Source organism: Asterias amurensis, chromosome 1 (assembly GCF_032118995.1).
Source record: "Asterias amurensis chromosome 1, ASM3211899v1".
In the NCBI taxonomy this organism is placed as follows: Eukaryota; Metazoa; Echinodermata; class Asteroidea; order Forcipulatida; family Asteriidae; genus Asterias; species Asterias amurensis.
In genome coordinates, this window is record NC_092648.1 from 18,907,487 (window position 1) to 18,929,310 (window position 21,824).

Below are 21,824 nucleotides of genomic sequence, written 5' to 3' on the forward strand. Positions count from 1 at the left end.
CTGAAGGAGCCTACATTACACCACACCAGTCTTCATTTTTTTATGAGCACCTTTTGATGGATGGAGTTTACATGATGAGCTGTCAGCGCCAGGACAATTGGAGGGTCTGTGTTCTTTCACATTGGTCACAGGGAGCAGCCAGGAGTCAACTAAATGATTTGTGGCTTGACTCTTGAAGAATTTTCTTCAAAATCAACATTTAGGCCCCGAAACATCATTAAAACAATGTATACAGGCAATAATCACATTCTGAGATAAATTACTAACACAAGGTATGTTGTAAATGAAGTTGGGTCGATAATCCTCATGTGTAGAAAAAAGATTGCACCAGTTTGGTCATAGGATTCAAAATAATTTCAAATTGTTCCAGATGTTTATTGGTTGGTGGAAAGTCAAATAGGTATTTTTAGGCCGACTCCTCAAGAGAACAACTACCGTAGAAATCTACAGCTTAAAGACATTGGACACTATTGGTAATTACTCAAAATAATTGTTGGCATAACAACTTGTTTGATCGGTAGCAATGAAGAGCTGTTGATAGTATAAAACATTGTGGGAAACGGCTCCCTCTGAAGTAACATAGTTTTGAGAAAGAGGTAATTTCTCACTCAAATAAACACTAAAAAAAACATACTCACATACTTTTTCATAATAACAAAAAACTGCGGAACTTCCAACATAACACATTTTTAAAGGGGCTGTGTCATCATGATCAAAGCAGTGCTGTGGCTGTACATTGAGTTATGAACTCTCACTCAGCTAGCCCCTACTGCATAGACATGATATGGAGGAAGGGCGGGTGCATGCAGTTACTGAATGAGAGGTCATAACTCTTTGTACATCCACAGGCCCTACAGTTACATATAAGAACCAGTATAGGCCCTAAGTAAAAAAAAAAATGAATAATTTAAAACACAAAATTTAATTTCAAGGCTGTTTACTGCTAGTCACAATGTTTCTGTCGTAACGACAAAATTTGTGTGCTAGCCAGCTGTATGAAAATGGGACACCGGTCGTTCAGGTTCAGTTATTTGGCAGTTATTAACTTTCATCTGTTGCTTTTAATGGCCGAGGAGTGGCGGTTCCTCCAACCGTATCCCCTCGCTGCCCGCAAAAGCTTTTCAGAATTTTATGATGCGCGAAAAATACAGTCGTTTAACATTACAATAGACTAGCAAACTTCCTATCTGTAATGTACTTGTGTCATTGTTTTCTGGTTTTCTGGCAGGCCTTTAAAAATGCATGAACCGCCTTCCATATTAGTAACTGTATAAGAGAGTAGGACAAAGGTTCGTACAAAGAAAATATCTCTCTAATCATCAAAAAGTGTACATTGTCTCAAATTGTTTAGGACCTATAGTGCGTTTTAGCGGGCGTAACCAGTAACCGTTTGGTTGATTTGGCTACTGTTGAGAGACAGAAACACTGTTGAGAGACAGAAACAGATAATGGTTACGACCTCCAAACTGTGCCCCACACCGTGGAGTATCATCGGGCACCCAGACGCTGGGTTACAACTGCACCTTAGCCTACCCCCTACCCTACCCCCCAACTCACTGCACAAAGGTTCAGGAATATTCTGGACAAAGATCTTCAGAAATTGAAATCCCTAATGTTCAGACACTGACAGTGTCCAAGTGAGAGAGTGCAAATGATTAGGATCCGCTACCCATCTGCCTGCTAGTCAAAGTAGCCAAACATCTGTACTTTTTGTTTGTGTAATAACTCCAAATAACGGTGTTGACAGGAATATCATTCTATATTTCAATGATGATTTATAAATGTATAACTTTAAATTTAAGTGAGCCAGCTATCACTTAAGACTGGTAGGACATTTCTATGGTGGCAAAGCATCGAGTCAAAGAAAGATGCCTGAAAATGGCCAGTCTTTCATGCAGTCCAACTCCAAATAAACAGTCTCTAAGGTATTCCTGACTTCCGGTCCTCATTAGAGGATTATAAAACAAACATATGTAGGGAGGGAGAGAGCAGCAGCCTGGCTGGTGCAGACTGACAACATGGTTAGAGGTTAGAGCAAATGGTAACCAAAAACAAATGCTCGTCATCATTCTATACTGAAGAGATAGTGAGAGACTTAGAGGAAAGGGCACCATAGAAGACATTTAAGCCTAGGGCGAGACCCAATTTCATAGAGCTGCTTAAGCAACAGATTTCTGCTAAGCAAAAGTGAGCAGGGAACCAGTCACAAACTGTGCACATAACATGGTATTTTGACTGGTAACCCATTTGCAATGCAATATTGTTTCTTGCTTTGGAAGTTTGTGTGATTAAGCAGCTCTATGAAAGGGGACCCTGCTTGACATTCAACCAAACTTATCCCTCTGCCATAAAAATCAAAATTACGAATTGCAGGATAATTTTGGTTGCAACATCTAGGCCAAGCAAGACCATGGCCCGACTTCATAGAGCTGCTTTTTAAGTAGAAAGTAATGCTTGACAATTTCCTGCTTAGCAGAAATGAGCACCAGTCAAAAATTCCACAATTGTCACGGTAGTTTGGTTGGTAACCATATTTTGGTAAGCTCACCTACTTTCTGTGCTTAAGCATATGAGCCATTCTCTAACAGTCCTTGCTCTACGCTCACAACATCACTTACATCTGAACTGCAATTTAGACAATACCAAACCACAACACAGCAAAACCGTAACCACAACACAACCCGCAAAAAAACACGGTTCCCATATTAATCAAATAACTTGACAATGAGCAAGAACAAATACAGTCCCCAAAACAAACAAACCTATACGTACAAGAAAGAAGACAACTACACGGAAAACTGAGGGTTCCTTTCTACACAGTTTGCAATTAAAGGCCATTTCCGGCCAAATACCTTATAAGGAGTTGCTTGACTCCAAGGACAAGCAATGGCAAGTAGACAGACCGCCACAGGGTGAGGGAGAAACCCTTGGCTTTGTCAGGGTCTGAGTGTTATTATGGATGAACCATCGAGGGGCCTTCCTCATACTTCTGACCCCTGGGCCAATAGCTAACCACAACAAAATAGTGCTTACCAGAATAAGGTTACCAGCCAAACTACTGTATGTCACATGAACAATTTGTTACTGGTATCCTTCTCACTTCTGCTAAGCAGAACATTCTTAAGCATTATTGTCTCCTTTAGCAGCTCAATTTGAGCCCTTGTTCCACCTTGGAGCAATTAGTCCATGGGTTTCAACATGGGGATCTTGCCGGAGCGATTCAAGGGCACCAAGGCAATGACCAGGGGGCATGGAGGCAATGGCCTTTGTTGCCTCCGTGAAGTATCAGGCCTGCAGAGGGATATTTGTGTAGGATGAACAACACGCGCATTGCTACATCCACACAGTCTCAAACACACCGATCTAAACAAACTGCACTGACTGGAAAACATCCCATATAATCCATCTCCCAAATGACTGACCTCCGACCTCATATAGCTGACTGGCACGTGTGCCGCCCGCTGTGTGGCAGCCCGCCTCGGCAACCGAACACAGCGGGTCTGTATCAGCCGCTTAATTGGTTCTGCTTGAGACTCTTGTGTCCTAGGCAACAAAAACACAGGATGCCATAAATAGATCCCGCACACACTCAACATCAAAATGCCTTGCACTGTGTTGTTGGACCGACACGTTTTGGTTTGTGCAGGGCTGCAAATTTATCATTGATGAGATAATGTCAAAAAATGTGAAAATCACTTACTGCGGCCGAACGCCCGTGTCAGAAATGCAGCACTAGAATTACTGTAAGTGTAACCTTACCTTTCTGTACTTTTAAAGCCACAATACTATTTCACTTATCGAGAAAAAAAAGTACATGGTTTAAAATGAGGACCACCAGGGATTGATTTCTAGATGCAAACCCACAAAACCACAGGGTGCCTCAGAATTGTCACGACCATCAACAAAATTATTTTCCCAAAGTTTTTTTGTCAAGGGACTGATTTGGAGTAAGCCTTGCTCTTTGGAGTAAAGGCAATTTCGAGCTTGGAAGCCATTATTAACTAACCAATTTTGAAAGAACTGAAAACCCAATTGCATAAAGTTGCAGTTGAAAAATTGCAGCATCCTTCCCCCGAGGTGTACCTATGAAATTATTATTATAACCAAGGATGCCTCATAAGTGAACTTTACTTTATCACTGTAGCTTGAAAGCCTGAGGAAATCCATAAACAAAGGTGCTTGCAATGTGGACCACCCTACTCTTCCAAGATAAGTGTTCTGTGTTCTTTTACTTGGATACAAATCCTACTACACGGGACCTACACAGCCATTGCTCTATGCTACAGCTTACTATCCATCTCAACTTCAATGCAATTATGGTAAAGTTTCTTGCTCAAGGACACAAGTACCACAACCGGGACTCGAACCCACTCTCTGCTGAAACGAACAGAGCTTGAGTCTGGTGCTCTTAATCGCCTGGCAAAAACAAATCCTTAATGTTTGTATTTGATTGAGGTTAATCTGTCCCAACAACCGGGGCGCTATGTACTCATTACCATAAGTACCACAACTGGGACTCGAACCCACTCTCTGCTCAAACAACAGAGCTTGAGTCTGGTGCTCTTAATTGCTCGGCCATGACACGCCAAAACAAATCCCTAATTTTTATATATGAGGTTAATCCATCCCAACAACCGGGCTTTATGTACTCATTACCAATAGTACCACAACTGGGACTCGAACCCACTCTCTGCTGAAACAATAGAGCTTGAGTCCGGTCCATCTTAACCGTCCAGCCACGACATGCAACAACAAATCCCTAACATGTTTGTATGCGAGGCTAATCAATCCTAACAACCAGGGCTCTTTGTACTCATTATTACACCAGCAGAATCACATTCCATAACATGAGGAGACCATCTCAGAATCACTTTAGGCCAATGCAGTTGACAGTAAGCAGTCTATGTACTGTCTACAGTCAATCAAGTGTGAGTAAATTACAACAGCATTACCCAGTGCGGACACTGTGTAATACCTTCATATCAATATATGAATATTGATGATACTGCATGAAGAATAAACAGCTGAGTGATGAATATTGTAATTGAGAAGCGCGGTAAAAAAAAACAACCTGATGTATTGTTTTACTTTTGTTGTTGAAAACAAAAGGGATAGTATCATTTCACACGCGTCTTTGAGAAAGAAGTTGTTTTATTGTTCCTCTCTGAACAACGGTATCAAGTTGTAGAAGGGTTCCCCAGCTCTGGAAGGTTAAGGTTTCTATTAATATTCATCAACTCTGTTCTTGTGGTTGTCCTCTAAAGGACAAAGAAGTGTAGCCTTGACTGATTTTAATCCAGAGCACAATTTCATAAAGTTGCTGAGCACAGAAAAAAAATGCTTGTCACAAAAAAATCCTTATTAAAAAGCCTGAAAAGCACAACAACTTGCTAAGCACAGACAAATCTTTGCTTAGCAGAAACAGGGTACCAGCCAAACTCCCATATAATGTAGTTTACATTTCTTGCAAACGGTACCCCACTCATGTTTTGGTTATTAGCGAAGATATTTGCTCAGCAGTATTTTCTGCTTAACAGCTATACAGGCCTGTATGCTTTGGTAAGAAAGCAGGGGCACCAAGGCATTTTCTCCTCAGAGTATCAGGCATCTGGCTATATGAAATTGGGCCATGGGGACGATTTTTCTAAGAATAATCTTAGCTGCGAATCAATCTGAACTGCTAAGTAAAGTATGAAGTCACAATACAATTTACCATGGCAACACTGACAACTTATCTTATGATGGATCTTAGTGCTTAGCGAAATTGAGTCAAGGTCATTTATTGTGCATGACTTATATATCTGTCAGCCTCCTACAAAAATGTACGCTTATTAAAAAGTTGTAAAAACATAAACTGTTTTGACATCGTTCTAGGATCAACGGTTTGATTGACACCACCAGCAACTTATTATCAAAATACATAAAAGGGAATGTTCCAGTATGACAGGTCAAAATTCATTTTTCCAGGAAAATTATTATCAATTTTGAACACTTCAAAAGCAAACATGACAAGCCGCTTTGACTGAGTCTAGCTGCTTTCTGACTGCCATTAGATGATCAAATACATTTTTGAAAACAACAAGATGTTCTGGACTACAATTTATCACTTCCTAGATATGATTCCATTTTCAACTCCCAAGAAATTGTTGTTGTTGTAGTAGAGTTCTACCTTATCAACCATGGTTAATTGGTTGGACACTATTGGTAATTATTCAAAGTATTTTTTAGCATCAAAACTTACTCCGTAACGAGCAATGGAGAGTTGATTGTATAACACATTGTAAGAAACAGCTCCCTCTGAAGTAACGTTTATTCTGAGAAAGAGTGGTTTCTCACTCAAATGAACAATAAAAGACTTCAGGCCTGAAGCCTTCTACTAGGAATCTGAATGCACAACATTTTTTGCAACAAGGTTTTTTTTACTCTTTCATTATTCTCTTGCAACTTTGATGACCAATTGAGTCCAAATGTTCACAGGTTTGTTATTTTATGCATATGTTGAGATACACAAAGTGATAATACTGGTCTTTGACAATTACCAAAGGTGTCCAAGGCCTTTAAGGTACAAATGAGATTATCGCGCTGTGCGGTTTCAGAATTCGGTTATCTCTCGGTCAGTGTTGACGCTGGAAATGTCTTGACGTTCCCACAGCACTCATGATACGACCGAGCTACCAGGTCATCACACCATCTCCCGCCGTGGATGCAGTCTTAAGAACCAAATGCCACTGACAATTTTTTTTCACAATGTCAACCCCAGTGTTCTTAATTCTGTTGCTGAGACAACAGCACTGACCGACTGACCTTGATCGACCTGATCTTTCACAATGACGCCCATATTGAAAGGTTAGAACAAGGAACTTGGATACACTCTTAAAGCCATTGGACACTTTCGGTAAACAGTATTGTCCAAAGGCACTTTGTGCATCACAACTTAAATATAAAATAACAAACCTGTGAAAATTTAGGCTCAATCGGTCATCGGAGTCGGGAGAAAATAACGGGAAAACCCACCCTTGTTTCCGCACGTTTCGCCGTGTCATGACATGTGTTTACTATAATCCATAATTCTCGTTGTCGAGAATTGATAACTGTTTTAATGTTTTCTAAAAAAGTAAAGCATTTCATGGAATAATATTTCAAATGAAGTCTTTTACCATTACCTTCTGTAAACCCTGTAAGTTATTTGTAAATCTGTGAACTTTTTTCTTTCTGTTCCAAAAGTGTATAATGGCTTTAACAACTACTCACTACTGTTGATAGAGCAGTGTCACATGAGCCAATTTACAATGAGACTAACGTCAGGCAGTGTCCATGAAGAAGAAAAAGAAAAAAAATAATAATATAATATTTGTATAGCGTAACATATCCACCTAACAAGTAGGCGCTAACAAGTAGGCGCTCAAGGCGCGACAAAAAAAGGAACAATTAACAGAAAAACAAGACATAATTATTAGTTTAACTGTGGAGTTGTAGGCAATTGACACGAGGTGGGTTTTGAGAGAAGTTTTTAAGGAGTTGTGGGTTGAAAAAGAGCCAATGTTATGAGGTCTGTTCCAAAGGCATTCTGTTTTCTCATTTAAAAGTTTGATTTTTTTTCTCCTTGATAAAAAAAGGGTACCTCCATGAGCAAATTGTAAGTTTTGATTGGAACATTTAGTAATGCCTCAACATTAAAACTTTTATCTTTCGGATAAACACACCCCTTCAAAGGGTGGTGCAAACCGTATTACAAGGAACAATAATACGAGGTGGGTTTGACGACTAGGTTGAAATATAATAACACCCAAGCACTCCCTTTAAGTTTCACAGCATTCCTTTTAAGTTTCACCTCCATGAAACCGTATCTATAGAAGATACAAAAAAGAAGGTCTTCAACAGCTTTTTTGTTTGTATTATGTCTAATGTGGAAATGAATCAAAGTATGTTTTGTCCGATAACCATACTCAAGGACCCCCTTTAAGTTTCACCTCCATGAAACCTCATCTATAGAAGACACGAACAAGAAATTGTCTTCAATGTCTTCTTTTTCTTTTGTATTACGTCTAATGTGGAAATGAATCATCCGCAAGTGATCCACTTCAGATTCAAGACACGTTTCAGGTTTTCTCCATCGAGACAGCTTCATCACACTAGATGACTTCTCATGATGTCTTGCGACCATTATCTTTCCATCAGAATAAGAAGACTTAATGTACACACCCTTTGCAGATAACGGACAGCCATCTGTAAAAAAAAAAGGTTTGGCACTAACTTGTTGCTGCCGGTAAGCTCTGATTTTGCTAAATATGGCGTCAGTAAAAGTTGCAGAACTCTGCTGTTTGTAAGTAAGCTTACCCTCTATGAATCAAGATAAGGTATGGCACTGGTAAAGGTAGGACTGCAGACATACATCTTGCAATCGGAGAGAGATTTAGAATTACATTCACCATAATAACAAACAAGCCTCTAAGGGAGATTTTCAAATTTGTTCATCAGAACATGGATAACATTGGTTTATTTTCAGGGAACTATCTGTAGAATCAGGGAGAGTTTTTTGGGTACTACTTCAAATAACAAGATTCCAAATTCCATTACTTCAACAGTAATCAAAGGTACAAGTAGTATTCCAAGATCTCAAAAAAAAAAAAAAAAGTATGTTCGACATTATGGAAGGGTACACTTAAAACTGTTTTACTACAGATATATTTCTGGTCACAAATAATCAATGCAGTATGCGGTACCTTAAGTGAAAAATAACAAGTAAAGAAAGTTGCTTCGAGTCTTGAGGGTGTTTTTCAAAGGGAAAGGAGCGCCACAATGTACGCGATATTATATAGACTGATTAACGCCTCGCGCAATAAGGTAACTGTTTATATACGCGAGTCAGGTAACGAGACAGAGATTCCAATATGAGTGACTTCAGTAGCCAGAGGGGTCTAGATGCCAGACGATACAGGTGCATGTGCGTGTGTGTATGGACAGGCAGACAGGCTGTTGTGATTCAGACTCGTAACACAGAACTGTCGCAAGACATTCAAACTGTTGCTAATTATGTGTTGATGAAAAGCCGAGGAAGATGTGTATATCGTCGTGGAAAAGGGCGGGGAAAAAACTATTTTAGCTTCTTATTACAGTATCAATTCAATGTGCTGCCGGATTCTATCTATTCAATAGTTACACCTGTCTTCTATGTAGGTCATAAAATTTAATATGGGGCGATGGGGGGGGGGAGCCTGCTTTCACTTGGGTATATGGCAAGACTGTCACAGACAGTCAGTATTTTTGGTGATTATGTATTGATTAAAAACCCAAGGATGATCAAATGAAATACAACCCAACTTTGTTGAGAGGAGTCAAAGTTTCTGAGGTAATGTTTCCTTTGTAAATATCCACTTCTGTTGATGAACTCATGCATATTCATGAGAGTGTATCTGGCTTTGAAAATTTATTTGCTAAACAAAGACAAGCGGGACGACTGTCGTAAGTGAGTTCATGCTTAATTGGTTGCCTGTTTCAAATCACCAAACAATTTTTCCATTTATATTAGTGGCGGACAAATGTAACAATAAACGTACATTGGCTTTTTGGCTGGTAACTTGAAACAACTAAATGCTGCAACTAGGGGTCGATATAACAAAGATAGTCTTAACCTAGGACTCTTTAGTAGTTATTCAAAACTTAATGCTAGTCCTAAAAACTCCTTGTGAAACCAGCCTAGCTGTGCCCTGCAATTTGATGTAAAAATAGGAATTGCACTTGCACGATACTAACCCACTTTCTTCCTTCGTAGTAAACTGCCTGGCTATTTTTTCTTTGGATGGTAAAAAGAGTTGAATTCCCATCAGTAAAACCAAGAGAACAGGGAACAAAAGCGGTTGCTTCGGAAAGAGTAATTACATTCCAATCCTTTTTTAAAAATTGTTTATTCTAACAAAACATATGTACACAAGACTCAAACGTCATTGAAAAAGATGCTGACGTATGTTCTGGTATGTTTTAAGTACGTATGTCAGAATGTTTAATTAAATGGTTTGGCCAGACGGGAGTGCTGCATGACATTGAATTGAACTGAACGGAATAAAATCAAATTAAATTGACGTCGTCCAGCTCCAGATTCAAAAACAGTGTACTTGAAATGGACAGCATTTCAGATGCAGAAATTTCAGTGCCTCTAATTTTTAATATACGTTTAGCAGCTTTGGGTAAGGTTGATTTTTCTAATTAATTAAAAATTCTTCAAGCCTTGAAACAAAAATAATGAAGTAGCGCCAGACGCCTAGAGTAAGTATTCTGTACTACATAAATGTATCGACAGAAGATGGCATTTGACAGCAACGATGGACATGTGTTCCATTTCATTAGTCAATCACACATACATAGGGTATGTTAAGTTTCCTGGAAACCATTCTAGGAAATGATCTGATTAGACCTTCTGAACACACTTCAAGTTTAAGAAAACATGACAGCGTTTGACAGTCTTGCAAAATTCCACTTCGACCTTAGACTAATATATGTTGCTTATATAGGAAGCTTTTTGAAAATAAGGTAATTTAATACAGCAGATAAGTTTCGATTATAATAACACATCATCTTTTGTTTTACTTGCTGGATGGAACTTCTAATAAAAATTAGAAATAATTAAAACTAGAAATTGAAAACAGAGACAACAACTCTAAACAAAGAGACGTCAATGGTTACTGCCATCGTTTCTTGTAGAGCAAGACAACCCCTGAACTTATTTATTTTTTGTTTACCGTCTCGCTATCCGTTCCACAGCCGGTTACAGCATCAGAACTGATACAATAAACAGCAAATATAAAAGCCATCACACCCAAACCCCAATCAATAAGTCACTGCTTATTTTTCTAACAATACGGACAGACGTTATTGACACAAGCACGGTACATATTTCTACACAGAGCCGTGTAGTGCCGAGCTTTTAACTTTCCTAAAAACTTAAGTGGCATAACAAAGAGTAATATTCCTTGTCCCGTTATTTTTTCTGAGTGGAAAAACTGCTTGGATAGTCCCTGACATGTTTCCCAATGACAAGCGGGAACTACTCAAGGCATAGAGGCCTGACTAGCGTGGCGGTATGCGGCCAATGTACGGAATGTAACTCAGTAAAGGGGGACCAGTCACCTTTTGACCCTCCACTACTGCGTCTACCACAGTCGGCCTGTCATGCCTCCGCACTGCTTTCCTGCTTTGATTGCAATATGGGGGGACCTTGTTTCCAGGCTTTGCCAACCAAAATAACCCTCACACTCTTCGCACAAAAGAGGGCAGTATGGACTGGAAGCAGCAAGACGCAACTTTGCTTTTTACTGTACATCAAAACTACCATTGTTGTAGTGCTTTTTAAAGAGGATTTTTTCTTCTTCTAAATCGAATCAAAAAAGGGAATCCTTAAAACTTTTTGAGGATTGCAATTCGTTACTACAGAAACAAAATTGCCCGGGGACACCCTCCAACCCCATACGCCTTTATGGCTGATGCCGTATCATGAGTGATGCATATGACTTTTGGCTCGATGGTATTAGACTCTGTCATCTTCGACGCTTGTGGTAATTTGACTGGGGGTTCACGTGACCAAGTTGGGATTCCGATATGACTGTCAGATGATGACATAGAGGGCAGTGTGGCAAACTATGTCGGCCACACTGGAACGGATTCATTAGTGTATGTCAATCAGTAAGCCACCACAACTGTGCAATACATAGAGTGACAATGATGTAAGGTTACCAACTTCCGTTAGTTGCTTTCCTGGCTCTCAAAACTCGAGGATAATGACTTGACTCCACTGCCCTGAAACCTTCGATGTTGCTTACAAAACAATATTCTTGTATATTTTCCTATTCTTCAATATTACTTATACCTAATTTCTCACTGTCTCATTCATTTCAAAGTGACTTAAAGGGTGGCTGCAGTGTTTTTATTTATTCATTTAAACGATTAAACATGACATTTTAAACCTCAAATATTTTTATATATTTTTTATTAAATGCGCAAGTATTTTAAAAATGGTTTTCAAGAGATTAGGGGAACCCACCCCGCCCCTAAAAGGGAGCCTTCATTTGCAGAAACGTGACGTCATGTCGATAACCCGAGCCGTCTGGCCCCCTGGCTGTGTGCATAAAGAGACGTGTGCACTGTGTGCCTGGTACCTAGGCGCGTGTAGTTAGGGACCAGACTCTTTTTGCCGACGATATGTTTGAATTCCTGACGTGATGTCGATGGTAGGGGGGGCGGTAACAATCCACAAAAGGGGGGGGCATGACTTATTCGCTAATTACTCAAGTCAGACATGTCGGGAAGAAACAAAACACATTTTATTGATGTTCAATACATACATCAGAAATAAATGACAGCAAAATTAACTGTTTTATTTGAATTCACTGCAGCATCCCTTTAATCTCTATTCTCATCTCCAAAAGAGCCAAGAATTGTTTGCTGAGATCTTTCTCATTTGTCTTTATACATACTTTGAAAATTGAAAATCACAAGTTTGCTGGGCCCATCACAAAAACTACTGGCTTTGGGCCTGTGGTCCAGTGTAAAAATGGAGCCCTGGGAGAGGGAGGGAGAGAGGGAGGGGCGGGGAGACTAACAATGCAACCAACTCAGAATGGTAGGGAACTGTCTACTCGTCCTGGATTGTAAGTTCCCTCAGAGTCAAGGTAAATGATGTCAACAGGAACTACTAAAAAAACACTCATTCTAAAGATTACTACAGAGGGATCCCAAGATGGTTCAAACAAAATAAAAGCCAAGAGTCAAGACGATATCACTTTACTGGGTACAACATAGCAATTTAAAAACCGAATGAACGACCAATCACATTCAAGATGAACAGGAAACTGCATTCCACAATACTATATAAGCTTGCCAAACGACAAAGTACCAGACGGTTCAGAAAAAAAGGGGAAAAAAGTGCATTAGTGCAGATGACCGCGTATCTTATGCTGATCATGACAATGTAAAAGTAATTTGATAACAAAAGTCTGTGAGCTTCTTTTTTTCTTTCTTCTTCTTCTCATGCAAATGAATCGCCTATCATTGATGAATAGTAAGCAATTTTGGGGCAGAGGGAAAACTACAAAGGGAGCCGCCTTGCACGCAATGTGAGAAACTTGCATAATGATTTAATCCAGCGTTCTTGCATGTAGTAATGTGCAGCCAGGGTCTGAAGTTGCGTGTGCTCTCTGCTGCCAGACGGTTCATGCACTATTTCAATGCAGCACTCATGTATGTCAGCACATTGGGAACATTCGGGTAGACTGTCATTAATCTAATAGCATTTTTTTTTTTTTGCCCCCTCCAATTTCTAATAAGTGGCACATTACTACATTGCACTTTCACCAACGCGCTGTCACACCGTATACTTTAAAAAGCAGAACAAAACTAGAAAAGATGATCATAAATGATCCATAAAGGTAATGCCACATCATGCAAAAAGACTAACACTTTTCACGAATTTCACATATAGTGTCTTAAAGGCCCTGTACACTATTGGTAAGATTGAAAAACACAAAGTGTTCACAGATTCACACATATTTTACATGATTTAAAGTAAGTAATGGTAGAAAGGGTTCCTTTAAATATTTCTGTCTAAAATGCTCTCGTTTCTGAGGAATGAGTAAAACAATAGTTTTATCACGCATGATAATAAATTTGATATTTGAATACCAGAAAACACATTTATAAGGTCTCTTTTCACTATTTTCTCCTGACCTCAATGACCAATTGAGCTCAAACTTTCACAGGTTTGTTTGTTCATGCATTAATGTGGTTGATCACCCACAACATACCTGCTGTGTGCAGCTCTTTTGTCAGCTTTACCAATCCTGTATAATACCATTAGAGACACTGGACACTATTGGTAATTGTTACAGACAAGTCTTCTCACTTGTCCCCAGAACGTGTGTGCTTTCAGATGCTTGATTTCGAGACCTCAAATTCTAAATCAGAGGTCTCGAAATCAAACTCGTGGAAAATTACTTTTTTTCTCGAAAACTAGTCCACTTCAGAAGGAGCTGTTTCTCACCATGTTTTATGCTACCAACCTCTCCCCATTACTCGTTACCAAGTAAGGTTTTATGCTAATAATTAATTTGAGTAATTACCAATAGTGTCCACTGCCTTTAAGTGAGCATTTCGTTGAAATTTACAACTGAAACTCTTAAAAAAAAAAAAAAAAACCCACTTCCTAAACAGTTGTTAAAGAAAGAAAATTTTGCGTACAGGCTTAAACCAACTCATATTATTTTTGACAGATTCGTCTCAATCAAGTAATGTTTATGATTTGGTTTATGATTAAAACGGCAGTTCCCAAATTTATTGTCTAACTGACAAGATATAAACTATAACATTGATGATGTTGAAACTTTTTCACAATCAAAAACAGGCAAAAACGTCGTCTACATCCAATCCACATCATCCACTGCACAAATTCATGAGTAAAAAAACCCAACCGTCTTTCTTCATCCTACTCAGAGAAAAATTACGGTTGCCTGGACGCTAGAGGTTTTTTGTTGTTGCTGAATGAACAATATGCTCCCCCCTAAATTGTGGGAAGCCGGGGACGAAATTCAAAGGCAAACAGATGGCTCAGCACTCGAGTTTCGCAAATATTTTTCCGGCCTAACACTAATAAATTAGATTGGTTTGCGAGAAGGTATGAAGCTTTGGCACTCAGTGATGTCTACACACCAACTCATCGGGAACCAAAACCTGTGCAAACAGGGCATAAATCAACTTCTTTTCACGGAGACAAGTCTGGGTAAAAAAACTGCGGAGGATCAACATCGCATCCGTCGTCTTTGCGACAATGTGAGGTGGAAATTTGAAATGTAGGATAACTCCCTCCCCGTAATGAAGCTTTTTGACAAACATTGAGATGAAAAGAATTATCTTTATAACCTATCGTATGAAACAAATAATAGTCAAACAAATTGCAAGTAAACAACAAAACACACCAGCGTAACAAACTAACAATACTGGGTTCTTATATAGGACATTTATTCATTTTATGTCAACAAAATAATGGTTTAAAGGTGCTGTGGGGAATGCAAACACAGGGCCTTACCCCTTTCTGTTCTTGATAAGCGCACTGAGTTCTTTTACGTGCACTACATAATACACAGGACCAACAGCATTATGTCCCATCCAAAGGACTAAGCATGGATGGTAAAGTATCTTGCTTAAGAGCCATGACCAGGACTCGAATCCACACTCTGCAGGCCAGAAACACTAGAGCTTGAGGTCGGTGCTCTTAACTGCTTGGCAAAGACATGCCGTTAACAAAGTAACAATCTCTCTGAAATACCACTCTCTCTTCGGCAGTCAGTCTTTTCAGCTTTTGACTGCCACCCCATTCTCTCAGAGTGGCACCTTGACTGCCATCTTAAAAAACGAGGGACTTGAATGTTGTCTGTTCAGATCACTAGAACATTTTGGTTGCATTGAGGGGGAATGCGTATAGATTGGACATCTCGATTTGTAATAAAAAAGAATCACATTATCAGTCATGTTGTTTGTTCTCTGATTTTACTCACCTCTCTGATTTTATTTACTGTTTTTTGTTTTCTATGAGGGAGGGCTTGGTGTTCTCTTCTGTTCGATTCCCCACATCTTCCCGACCCCTCTTTTATTTTCAATCACTGCTGATCCGACTTTGCATGGCCGACAGGATAAGACCCAAGAATTCGGCCAGAATTTCCTTCCACTGCACCACTTGGTTCAGTGACCGGTGAAATACACCCAGAAACAAACCCTGATGCTTGGATTGGGCCAAAAAGAAAAGGGGCCATGTTTATTGACGTGAATGTGGTCGCAGCCAGAGTAGACTACGACGGAGTTCAAGAAATGAAAGAATGTTTTCATGGAAGAGGAGAGAGAGAGTGAGGAGCATAGTGCAATCGTGATGATTATCAATAAAGCCGATAAAAGACTACCGCTAATTTAGCTGCCAGTTCACCTCAGGTATTTCCTGATAGTTTATGTTGGGGGGGGGGGGGCGGGGGGTAGAGAGAGAAGTTTAGTATTCCCTCAAGCACATTCTGTATAAAGAATGAGGTTTGGTTATTTGCTTGACTTTTCCAGATCTAGAAATGCACCTGCAAGCCACACACAGCTTTGCGTAACTCTCCCCCTCCATTTTTTTTATGACTATTTTTGTCTGTGTTTTGCTACGGACTGAGCAGTATAGTGTGCCAATGCCGTGGTGTCGAGGTACAAGACATAACTAGTCCAAACTGTGCCCATGGGGGCCGAGGAAAACCGCGGCAACTTCATCTCGAGAGAGTCTTGCAGACTTGACAGAAAAGGTCTTGGCAAGTAGCCAACATGTGCCCGTCCTTTTCTTCCGGAATGCATCCCCAATCGTCAACACTTGATCCGCACCGAATCAGAACCCATTTATTCGGGGAGTTTTGGAGCAAGAAAAAAGATGAGTCGGAACGCAGCGAGGGAAATTCTTGGAAAATAGGCAGCACGCTGTGCTCACTGTATCATGCTGCCATGCTATAGTGAACGGAATGCATGCTACTGTTACGGGAATTTCAAGAAACACATCTCACTCAGTCTCTTCTCCCCCAGGGTCACTTAAAACTACGCCAATAACAAAGATACACTGCAGAAGGAAACGGGGAAAAAACTATCTAGTAGAAGTATCTATCATCGTTATTCAGAATTACTCCAATCCGAGTCAGCAGTCACCTAAATAGTGACAAATGGAAATATTTTACGCACCAAATTTGGATAGAAACAGATTGATGCGTCAGGCAACCAGCCAAAGTATACAATTTGTGACAAAAATTTTCAATGCTTTTTAGACATTCTGATATTCTGACAGTAGAGTTGGGCGGGGCACAGCTATGTTGGTGGGACAGTGACAGCTGGGTTAGGTGTGAACAGAATTTTTTAATCTGAATGCTCCAAGCGAAAAAAAGGAAAGAGGAGGGGGGGGGGTGCCCAGGTAATGGAGAGCTGGACTTCTGCCAAATCTGAGTGCCTAGATTCCTGAATGTTCGATCATCAGCACCATACTATTTTGTTACCTTATTTGGTCTGAGATTCACCGTTACGGGGTAAAACAATGCATCGCACGATCATAAAATGTTCAAAATGTTGTCAGCAAACCGAGTAAATTCACAATCACAATCTCACGCCTTAGCATTGGTGTAGATCAATAAGGAAGCAACCACAGCTATAAGGAGATTGGCAATGGGTGCAACGTAACGTCTACAAAAATTATCAAATTATTCCAGTCCGGTGGGACCTTATATGAACAGTCCTAGTCTATGCACGGCCAATATGAATACACATTAATGTAATGAACATAAAGTGGGAGGTGCCTGGGGATCCAGGGACCGTCAATGGTTTACCAAGAGGTGTTAGAGGATAGGTCCCCATGCCTCCTGCTGTATTCCCAGCACCTGATTAGCACTATGTACAAATTGAATGGACAGATAAACACGCAGGATAGACAATCATTTTCAGAAAGTAAAAGCCGCTTTCTCAGTTTATTTTAAATTGTGTGTACTGCACACACTCATTGCTCAGAAGTGGCGTGTTGAGGATGCAAACAATATAAAGGTTTTGTTAAAAAAACACTAGCTGTAATCAGTCTCAGTAGTATTAACCAAATTCTAAAATGTTCTTTGCAATCAAGCACAGTTTCTGATTGAAAACAGTTCTTTGAATCAAGCAGCAATTGTAGCTAAAATATTTCATTGAATTAATAAATAATTCTGACTGAAAGTGCCCCTTGAATCAAGCAGCATTTCTGACTGAAATGGTCCCTTGAATCAAGCTACAATTCTGACTGAATGGTCCCTTGAATCAAGCTGCATTTTCACTGAAATGGTCCCTTGAATCAACCTACATTTTCACTGAAATGGTCTCTTGAATCAAGCTGCATTTTCACTGAAATGGTCCCTTGAATCAAGCTGCATTTTCACTGAAACGGTCCCTTGAATCAAGCTGCAATTCTGACTGAAATAATTCCTTGAATCAAGTGGCAACTCTGACTGAAATGGCCCTTGAATCAGCAATTTAAATGAAATTGTTACTTGATTCAAGCTGCATTTTCACTGAAATGGTCCCTTGAATCAAGCTGCAATTCTGACTGAAATAATCCCTTGAATCAAGTGGCAACTTTCTGACTGAAATGGCCCTTGAATCAGCAATTTAATTGACATTTTTCCGTGAATCAAGCAGCATTATTACTGGAATGGTCATTGAATCAAGTAATATTGAATCAAGTTGCATTTTTGAATAATCATTTTGCCTGAAAAGTCTCTTAAAAACCACATATCTCTTGAAACAAGCAGTATTTTCCTGAAAACGCCTCTGGAATCTGAGCAGCATTTCTCGCTAAACAAAAAAATGCTCACTTTGAATCCGTCAGACACAGCACTTTGATGTAAACTGTGGCCTCGCTGGTAATGTTTAGTCTGAGCATTTAAGATTTCATTCAATTGACGCTGAGTATCACACCCACTGTGTCGTCAGTCCATTGACGAGGCAGACGGAATTAATCTCATGAAAAGACTGCAACGTCGTCACGCTGAAATGTAGTGATTGCAATCATCAAGAACATAGTTGCAACGCTGTGTTAAAAACAATTTGGCTGCGTTTTTATTTCTACATCTACTTGAGGAATGAATTGACATCGTTTTTAAATTAGAAGAAAAGTACAGCAGTGTTTCTTTTCTCTTTTCGTTGGTTATTCTATTGTTCGAACCACAGGGTTCACAAGGTTCTTTACTTGATTTTCAAAACTAGGGGTATTCTGTACTTGTTTTCCCTTGCTCTTTAGTTTTAAGAGCCCCTGCCTGTAAGAGTGTACCAAGTGGTGATTCATGGGTTCTCAGATCTTCTTCTAAAAAATTAGAGTGATACATCATCATACCAAACGAATAAATCCAAAATTTTAGTTTGCTGACGCTTTCGGTTTTGGAGTTACCAGTTATCAAAGTTTGGGCCAAAAAGCCCTCGAGAAACGAATAGTACATTCCCTGTAAACACAAAAATGTGCGCCAAGGTCATCCCAACAAAAGTAAAACATTTTTTGAAACCTCCAGTTGGGCTCATAACAAAAGTAAAAAAAAAAATTGGGATCTCGTTGGCGCATCATGTTACGCACACCTGAACCTTTGACGAACAGTGCCCTTGTGCCATTTTCAACGCCTCATAACTCAGCGCGCCTATAAGATCCCATGAATTAAACAAGTTCAAATGAAAGAGCTTGCATCCCTAAAACAAATTTAAGTGCAAAGTGCGTGGGATCTCGTTGGCGCAGAGAGATAATAGAGGTCAAAGTTCAAATTTTACCAATATATTGCGTTTTCGCACCTCCATAACTTCGCGCGCCAACAACAAAAAATTGTTTTTATGGCAACTGGGTATTGGAACAGTTTTCATCTAATGACAAATGAAAAAAGAATCTTGGGATCTCTGCAACTTGCATGTCAAAAGATTTTTTGAAAATTTTCTAAAGTATTGTCATTCCACACATTTTGGCCTAAATTGGCACAACATTCACTTTTTTCATCACTGTAAGCATCTATGCCAATAAGATCCCATCAATGTTTTCTTGTATTTGGTTAAGTTGAGTGTTCCTTAACAGATTTCAATTGAAAAATAATTGGGATCATGTTGGCCCACCAATATAACAAAGGTCAAAGGTCATATGAAACTACACTACTGCCTATTTCGGGCGATTTTGCGTTGTCTAGAAATCCACGCGCCAATATGATCCCATTAAGTTGTCTGTGTTTTATGATTATATAGATTCTCAGCAACACATAAAAAGCAAAAACCAAATGGGATTTGAGTGGCGCTAACAAATATTACAGATCAAAAGTTCACAATACATGCCTATACACATTGTACTTATGCATTGCTGTGGCAACCGAAAGTGAGAAATATCCCCCAATTTCAAAATGTTGGCAAACCATGAAGGGGATAGGTCTCCAAAATGAATTTTGGTCAAGATATAGACTGGACTTGTTTTTACAAATGGTGTTAGTTTAATGTTGGTTGGTAACTGTTGCCAAGGTCAAAGGTTACAAAGAATATGGGTGTTTTTTATATTTCCGTCAAGAGCCAACTTCAGAGCCTTTTCAAGATTTTATTTAAAGAACAAGGGCTCTATCATTTCAGTTTGGGACAGCCACTTATAATATCTAGGCACATATGGTTGTCCCAAATTAATAATAGAGCCCATCCTTTTTTGATAAAATGTTGACAGGGCTTCGAAGTTGGTTCTTGACAGAAAATGTATTACAAAACACCAATATTTTCTGTGGAGAGCCAACTTCAAAGCCATGTCATCATTTTATCAAATGAACAAGGGCTCTATAATTAATTTGGGACAATCACATGTGCCTAGATATTATAAGTGGTTTTCCCCAACATAAAGGAAAGAGCCCTTGTTCATTAAATAAAATCTTGAAAAGGCTCTGAAGTTGGCTCTTGACAGAAAATATAAAAAACACCCATATTCTTTGTAACCTTTGACCTTGGCAACAGCAATATTTCTCACTTTCGGTTGCCACAGCAATGCATAAGTATAGGCATGTATTGTGAACTTTTGATCTGTAATATTTGTTAGCGCCACTCAAATCCCATTTGGTTTTTGCTTTTTATGTGTTGCTGAGAATCTATATAATCATAAAACGCAGACAGCTTAATGGGATCATATTGGCGCGTGGATTTCTAGACGACGCAAAATCGCCCGAAATAGGCAGTAGTGTAGTTTCATATGACCTTTGACCTTTGTTATATTGGCGGGGCCAACATGATCCCAATTATTTTTCAATTGATATCTGTTTAGGAACACTCAACTTAAAAGTGAATAATGTGCCAATTTAGGCCAAAATGTGTGGAATGACAATACTTTAGAAAATTTTCAAAAAATCTTTTGACATGCAAGTTGCAGAGATCCCAAGATTCTTTTTTCATTTGTCATTAGATGAAAACTGTTCCAATACCCAGTTGCCATAAAAACAATTTTTTGTTGTTGGCGCGCGAAGTTATGGAGGTGCGAAAACGCAATATATTGGTAAAATTTGAACTTTGACCTCTATTATCTCTCTGCGCCAACGAGATCCCACTCACTTTGCACTTAAATTTGTTTTAGGGATGCAAGCTCTTTCATTTGAACTTGTTCAATTTATGGGATCTTATAGGCGCGCTGAGTTATGAGGCGTTGAAAATGGCACGAGGGCACTGTTCGTCAAAGGTTCAGGTGCGCGTAACATGATGCGCCAACGAGATCCCAATTTTTTTTTTATACTTTTGTTATAAGCCCAACTGGAGGTTTCAAAAAATGTTTTACTTTTTCTGGGATGACCTTGGCGCACGTTTTTGTGTTTACAGGGAATGTACTATTCGTTTCTTGAGGGCTTTTTGGCCCAAACTTTGATAACTGGTAACTCCAAAACCGAAAGCGTCAGCAAACTAAAATTTTGGATTTATTCGTTTGGTATGATGGTGTATCACTCTAATTTTTTGGACGAAGATCTGCGAACCCATGAATCACACCCCCCCCCCCTAATTTGGTACATTCTTACAGGCAGGGACTCTTAAAGACACTGGACACTTTTGGTAATTGTCAAAGACGAGTCTTCTCACTCGGTGTATCTCAAAATATGCATAAATTAACAAACTTGTGAAAATTTGAGCTCAATCGGTCAGTAAGTTGCGAGATAATAAAGAAAGAAAAAAACACCCTTGTCACACAAAGTTGTGTGCTTGATTTTGAGACCTCAAATTCTAAATCTGAGTTCTCAAAATCAAATTCGTGGAAAATTACTTCTTTCTATAAAATTACG

General features: G+C 39.3%; 1 protein-coding gene across 4 annotated transcripts in view; it reads right to left on the minus strand.

Annotated features, from left to right (window-relative positions):
• LOC139934374 (chromatin-remodeling ATPase INO80-like) overlaps positions 1–21,824 on the minus strand; it is a 133,146-nt gene that overhangs the window by 8,217 nt on the left and 103,105 nt on the right. Inside the window, exon 34 of one of the 4 annotated variants that reach the window (XR_011785780.1) lies at positions 8,044–8,226. The exons of the other annotated variants lie outside the window; for them this stretch is intronic. The gene's annotated coding sequence lies outside the window, so the exon portion shown is untranslated. The remainder of the gene's footprint in view (positions 1–8,043; positions 8,227–21,824) is intronic. 4 annotated transcript variants of the gene reach the window in all.